The sequence below is a fragment of the Poromitra crassiceps genome, assembly GCF_964638095.1.
Source record: "Poromitra crassiceps genome assembly, chromosome: 9".
Lineage (NCBI taxonomy): Eukaryota > Metazoa > Chordata > Actinopteri > Beryciformes > Melamphaidae > Poromitra > Poromitra crassiceps.
In genome coordinates, this window is record NC_139630.1 from 19,621,159 (window position 1) to 19,628,422 (window position 7,264).

The 7,264-nt window shown below is 44.9% G+C and overlaps 1 protein-coding gene across 2 annotated transcripts in view; it reads right to left on the bottom strand.

The window, feature by feature from the left end:
* Positions 1 to 7,090, bottom strand: part of scara5 (scavenger receptor class A, member 5 (putative)) — a 205,157-nt gene extending 198,067 nt beyond the window's left edge. Inside the window, exon 1 of one of the 2 annotated variants that reach the window (XM_083643562.1) lies at positions 6,979 to 7,090. The gene's annotated coding sequence lies outside the window, so the exon portion shown is untranslated. The remainder of the gene's footprint in view (positions 1 to 6,978) is intronic. The other variant, XM_083643563.1, reaches the window with a different exon arrangement.
* Between the last annotated feature and the right edge of the window lie 174 nt (positions 7,091 to 7,264).

The window sequence follows — 7,264 nt, forward strand, 5'->3', positions numbered from 1 at the left end:
ATGTCTCTACAGGTATAGAGTGATATGTCTCTACAGGTATAGAGTGATATGTCTCTACAGGTATAGAGTGATATGTCTCTACAGGTATAGAGTGATATGTCTCTACAGGTATAGAGTGATATGTCTCTACAGGTATAGACAGGTATAGAGTGATATGTCTCTACAGGTATAGAGTGATATGTCTCTACAGGTATAGAGTGATATGTCTCTACAGGTATAGAGTGATATGTCTCTACAGGTATAGAGTGATATGTCTCTACAGGTATAGAGTGATATGTCTCTACAGGTATAGAGTGTTATGTCTCACCAACAACAATGGCAGCCAACACTTCGCCTATAAAACAAACAGCTGGGAGACGATAGCATCATAATCATGACTGAAACACACAGAGCAGTAAGTTGTGTGTGTGTGTGTGTGTGTGTGTGTGTGTGTGTGTACATGTTTGCACTGCTGCCCTCTAGTGCTGTAAATCCTATTGACCAGCCATGAGAGCTTAGATTGTCCCCTTTGTATTCCTAGACTCCCCCTAGAGCGACAGTGTATGCACACACACACACACACACACACACACACACACACACACACACACACACACACACACACACACACACACACACGTTAGAGAGAAAGAGTTCAGTGTCTGATTTAAACACATGGCTGATTGAAGCTCCCGGTTACACGACACTTCCAGCCGCCCACATCGATTTCAGTGGGCGGGACTTCTCTTCTCGCCTTGATAGACAGCTCCTTCAACCAATCACCATCGCCAAATCCACCCAAATCCACTCGGAAGAAGGGCAAAAACGCCCCCCCCCCCCCCCCCCCCCCACCCCCCCACAGACACTCTACTCGTCTTGGTCCCTCATGGTGATTACTCTGAGTGATTTACATTTATTTTGTAACAGTTATGCAGGGGAGATTTATTTTGAAGGCTGCCTGAAGTGGTGGTATTAAGTGCCTTGAGCGTGTTCTTGAGTCCTCTCTCGCACATCATGGTTCTGACACACACTGAGAATGCGAAGCTAAAACGCTGGGTTACAGGGTTTCCTTCTATCTTATACAAATCGCCCTGTCATTCAGTCCCAAAAATACAGATCAAAGTGCGTCTTATCAGTTCAACAAGGAACACGTCTTGTTTAATTTCCAAATAAGGGACGATTCCTTTATTTGAAGGGAGGGTTGGCAACCTGGAAGTTCCAGGTGACTTCTTAGGTGACTTCTTAGGTGACTTCTTAGGTGACTTCGTAGGTGACTTCGTAGGTGACTACAGCACAACTACCTGATGACATCACAGTCGAGCAATTTGCGTGACATCATTTCCAGTTGAGTTCACTTCACACGCTTTTTTATTTTTTTTACACGAGATGGATTCGCTCAGGTCAACTACTGATCTCCGGGTCCATATGGACAAAGTCACGCATAGAAGCGGCTGCACTGCTTAAAAATGACTATATTTATATGATTTCATATTTTTCCGCCTATTTAACAACACAAAAAAATAACAAAAAAGTTTCTTTAGTTTTTCACATTTTTTCACATCAAAAGTTCATTCATCAAGAGTTCATTCATAATAGACATCTACAGTTTGCTGATGTCAGGTAGTACTATCAAATGTCTACCCCATTTCAGCCAATCATGACATGACAGCTGTCAATCAATCTTCAGAAATGTTCATAAACTTGACAAATAAGTATGTAACATACAAAATAAAATTAATGTTTATCGAAGACTTTTCTTTTCAGTGAAGTTACTAGCTGGGTTTCCATCCAAAGGTATCGCAACTTTTAATCGAATTTTCAGAAAGTCAGTGATGATGTCATCAGCGATGTCATCAGTCTGAGGCTCACAGGAGAGACTGAGGAGGCTCACGAGAGAGACTGAGGGAGAGGGAGAGTGAGGAGAGGGAGAGGAGGAGAGGGAGGGACAGAGAGACTGAGGGAGAGAGAGACTGAGGGAGATGCGCGCCAATAGGGCAGGCAAGGCCACACAGCAGCCGAGCTGCGGGCTGCGCGGCCGAGCTGTGAAAGCGAGCTGCAGGGCCAGCTTGGCGAGCTGCAGGATGGGCGAGGCCGTGCAGCGGGCGAGCCTAGGAATCGCGTGTGCGTAGCGCGCGAGATGCATAGTGAGATCAAGTTTCCAGTCTGCTCATCTCACTTCAATCATTGTCATTGCAGCAAAATGGGATTGTCAAGCAGACAGACTGACCAACTCTGTCATAAAAACCTGTCATAAATGTTGCATGATGCACCTGACATTTTGTATAATAAAATATCACGATACTTGGCAGTTAATACAATACGATATATTGCCCACAAAATATCACCCCCCCCCCCCCCCCTCCTAGTAAAAGGCAACACTGACTCGTTGCAGGACTTCATCGCAGCAACATTTCAGGATCTGTGTGTAAAAGGGGCTTCAGACAGGAGAGGAGAGAGCGGGTGAGAAACTCCCACGAGCCCCAGCGACAGATCTGTGAGTGTTTGACAAAGTCGTTAAAGAGCACTCCGTCTGGACTTTCTCATTACAGAGGAGTGTGTGTGTGTGTGTGTGTGTGTGTGTGTGTGTGTGTGTGTGTGTGTGTGTGTGTGTGTGTGTGTGTGTGTGTGTGTGTGGGGGGGGGGTGGGTCAGGCTGACATTTAGACTGAGGCTAGGCAGGGACCATTAAGGCTGCTAGGAGACTCCACAGCCCCGTGCATGTGTGTTTGTGTACAGTATGTGACTGTGTGTGTTTGTGTACAGTATGTGACTGTGTGTGTGTGTGTACAGTATGTGACTGTGTGTGTGTGTGTGTGTGTGTGTGTGTGTGTGTGTGTGTGTGTGTGTGCGTGCGTGCGTGCGTGCGTGCGTGCGTGGGTGGGTGCGTGCGTGCGTGCGTACGAGTGACTTATCTCCTTGTTTCAATAGGGAGCCCTTTAAGCCTCACTGTGTTGTGTGATATAACAGTTATATCACACAACACGGTAAAGCTTAAAGTTATATTATAACTAATCCATCACACACTGGGCGGTGAGGAAGCTTTCAGCTGCTTTCACTGGCTCAGTGGTTCCCAGCCTTGGGATTGCAATTCACCAGCCCACTGGAACTCAAATGGGGTTGATCGATTATTTATTTATTTATTTATTTATTTATTTATTTATTTATTTATTTATTTATTTATTTATTTATTTATGTATTTATGTATTTATTTATTTATGTATTTATGTATTTATGTTTTATTTTATTTTATTTTTTATTTTTTATTTTTTTTATTACACCACACTTTAAAACTACCGAAGAGGATCAGGGCCACTTGTGATTGTTTTAAATATTTTTGGGGTTTTATTTTAGTTTTGAGTTTAAGTCAGGATTCTGAGAATAAAGTCAGAATTCTGAGAATTAAGTTAGAATTCGGAGTTTAATGTCAGAATTCAGAAGGGGGAAAGAAGCCAGAATTTGGAGGAAAAAGTCAGAATTCTGAGATTAACGTCATGAATCTGAGAAAAAAAGTCAGCATTCAGAATTTGTCCGAATTCTGAGAAAAAAATCGGAATTCTGAGATTTAAGTCCGAATTCAAAGAAAAAAAGTCAGCATAATGTGTTCCATGCGAGATCACTGATGATGTCACTGATGATATTACCGATGTACCGGAATTTGAATGTCTGGGGTCCCTAGATTTTTGTAACGTCAAATTGGGGTCACAAGTGAAAAAAAGGTTGGGAACCCCACAGCTCTACAGACTCTCTCCTCCATCCACAATGCTTTCTGTTTGCAGAAAGACAATGGACGCATTCAACCATCAATGTCTGTCATCACAATTAGTAGAAATCTATTTGGAAGCCACAGACAAACAAATCATCTGGGAGCATTGATTCAGGACCAATGAGATTAAGTCCAATAATATCTTGTCAGTCATGTTGTTAATCCCCTTTGTCCCCAGAAGTGTGGTGGATAGAAGCAGGTTTTGGTTACTTGATGCAGGAACTTTACTATAGATTAGAGTTTAACGTGCCGATGCCCGCGGCTAGGAGACTATAGAGGGCGAGAGACAATGAGAGAGACAGACAATTTAATGAGCTGATGACGCACAGAGAGAGAGAGAGAGAGAGAGAGAGAGAGAGAGAGAGAGAGAGAGAGAGAGAGAGAGAGAGGGAGACAGAGAGAGAGAGAGAGAGAGAGAGAGAGAGAGGGAGACAGAGAGAGAGAGAGACAGAGAGAGAGAGAGAGAGAGAGAGGGAGACAGAGAGAGAGAAAGATACAGAGAGAGAGAGAGAGAGAGAGAGAGAGGGAGACAGAGAGAGAGAGACAGAGAGAGAGAGAGAGAGAGAGAGAGACAGAGAGAGACAGATGCGTTGTTGCGCTGTGAGACTCCTCCCCCCTCCTCCCCAAGCTAAGTGGCCTTTTTCTCTGTGGTTCAACGGGGCCCAGTGCGTGTGGTCTCTTGCTGCCTTCACGTACCGTCGGGAATATGACAATTGCGGTTAACATGAACGCTAAGACAAGAGTGGTAAATTCACTGGAAAATGGGGTGTTTTGTCGTGAAACCCGAGTTTGTCGAGATGTGGCGGAGAGTAGTCTATAAAAAGCAGTTTAATAAATTAATTAATAATTAACAGCAACACAACAACTAGATGCCCGGTGCACATTTTCTCCCCTATGTTGTCGTTGCTGTGTGTACCACATGGTGGCACTGTGGTGATAAAACACCACCTATTTTTCCCCTTCTCAGATTTCCCCACGTTTTCCCCCTGCTGTCCTGGGCCATTGCTCCACCCCCTCTGCCGATCTGGAGCAAGTTGCAGTCAGACTAGCACCATGCTTCCTCCGATACATGTGCAGTCACCAGCCACTTCTTTTCTCCTGACAGCGAGGAGTGACGAAGCGAGTGGGAGGATCACGCTATCCCCGCCAGTTCCCCTCCCCCCGATCAGGCCCCCCGACCGCCCAGAAGAGGCACTAGTGCAGCAACCAGGACACATACCCTAACGCTACGTTCACACAGGGCACCTACGCCTTGCCTTGCCTCAATGCACTTCTACGCCTACATACCTTGAGCTGGGCGTGAACCTATCACACGCTTTTGCGATCACACTGAACGCCTATTCCACGCTGAACCTGAGCCGAGTCACAAGCGCCTCTCCTCTCTCCCGAGTGTTTTTTTTTGTCACGTGTGGTCCCGAATTATCATGGGTAGGTCAAATAAATCTGATATATTTAATGTGCTATTGATGCTGGATATGTATAACCAGGTCTCCTTCTTGGGGCACTGTTGTCATAGAGAACTGGATGCTGTTGTACTAAGTGGATTAACTTTTCATTGTCCATCTTGCTTCTTCGGTCGCTATTCTCTCTCCTCTCATTTGTTTACCGACGGGGAGAAAGCTCCACGTGATAGCCACCCGTCAATCTCTCTCTCTCTCTCTCTCTGCTCAACACTGTTGTAGTAACACCATTTTATTTTGAAATTCAGTTGACTTTGCCATTTCCCACGGATATTGTCGCATTTTTCCTTCATGGCTTGACAGAAAAAGTCTGCCTTCACGCGCCTAGTCAGCTTGAAAATAGAACTCACGCCTAAACGATAAAATCGGCGCAGCTCAGGCGAGGCGTGGGTACACGCAACGTTCACGTTGAGGCGCCCTGTGTAGATAGCCTCATTGACTAAAAAGGACGCCTATTTAAAAGCGTGGGTAAAGGCAAGGCATAGGCAAGGCATGGGTGCTGTGTGTGAACGTAGCCTTAATCCGGCTTCCCACCCACAGACACGCCCATTGTGCCTGTATGGACGCCTAACCAAGCCGGAGGTAACACAGGGGCTTGAACCTGCAACCATGGTGTTGGTAGGCAGGGAATCTACCGCTGCACTACCCACAACGCCAAAATGCTACTTTGTTACAGTGTATGGTTTGTGATTTTGCACCGAGAGCAGAGCACTCGAAAGCGCAGAGAAGTCGTTGGGATGTCAAAAGTACGGGCTTACTAAGAGCACCTGAAGGCAGCATATCTCTCTCTCTCTCTCTCTATAGGCGTCCCTTGCTCTCTCATCCATGTGCCAAATTAACCTATTTCCCGGTTCATTAAAGGCGGTGATAGTTCATCCATGAGCGCTGAAACATAAAGCAACAGTGTCGGTGGAGGAAGTCCATTAAAAGAACATTTCCTGTCCTTTGTCGGCTAACGTTACAGGTCATTGTTACACTGTAGCTACAACACAGCAATGTGTCAGCTGTTGAACTGTTGCCTGCCAGACTAATTGCAATAAAGTTTAAAAGATGTCGTCAACCAGGTCACCATCATCAAATGTCTATACTGGACACGTCATGAATCCACCAATAAATCAGGTGCTAGTTTGGTGATTTGCAGACCAAATGTGTTCACCTGTTAACACTCAGCTCAATGCATCAACTCATTGTGTTCACCTGTTAACACTCAACTCAATGCATCAATTCATTAAAAACCCTAAGCCAGTGGTTCTCAACATGTGGTCCGCGGACCATTAGGGGTCCTTGAGGGATTCCAGGGGGTCCGCCGCAAACTGATGATTATTGTTAATCTCTTCACCATTTATTAATTTACAGGAAGTTAACACAATTAGAGCATGTAGTAGAATGACTATTTTGATGATAGCCTATACCTAATATAGACAGTCCTGGAATTCTGGACAAAATCATAGGCTATCTAATACAAATATTAGAGACAACATCTCATCAAATGAGGTCCAAATTGGGGGTTCTTGATATGAAAAATGTTGATAATCACTGCCCTCTTATATCATGGATATGACTCATATTTTAGGGAAGCTGGAGCAAAGACTGATGACTGACAATATATTATCTGAAATGACCAGTTTATTATCTGAAATTACCAGTTTAGTGCGAACATTGGTCTTGGATTACTTCAACCTGACCTGTTTAAATTGCCACCTCGCCATGCATTGTCATTATTTTGCTGGTTTGCACCAAACTCAGATGTAGCAAAGGGCTCGTCATGATCTCTCACCTTATTGTCAGCTGTCAACTGGAGATATGAATCACAGGTCCAAGCTTCTTCTCATAATGTCTCTCCAACAGCTGCGTCCAAGTCCTTAACTCCAAACTCCCAGCTCGTCCAAGACAAGTCCGTCAACTGTCACAGTCAACGCGGCGTGAAAACTGCAGTCAGCTTCTCTCTGTGTCTGTCTGTCAGTCTGCTGCTGCAGCCTCTCTGTGTCTGTCTGCTGTCTGCAGCTCTGGAACGTTATGGAGGAGAACAAGCTCACACATTTTGGATCATTACACCATGTGAC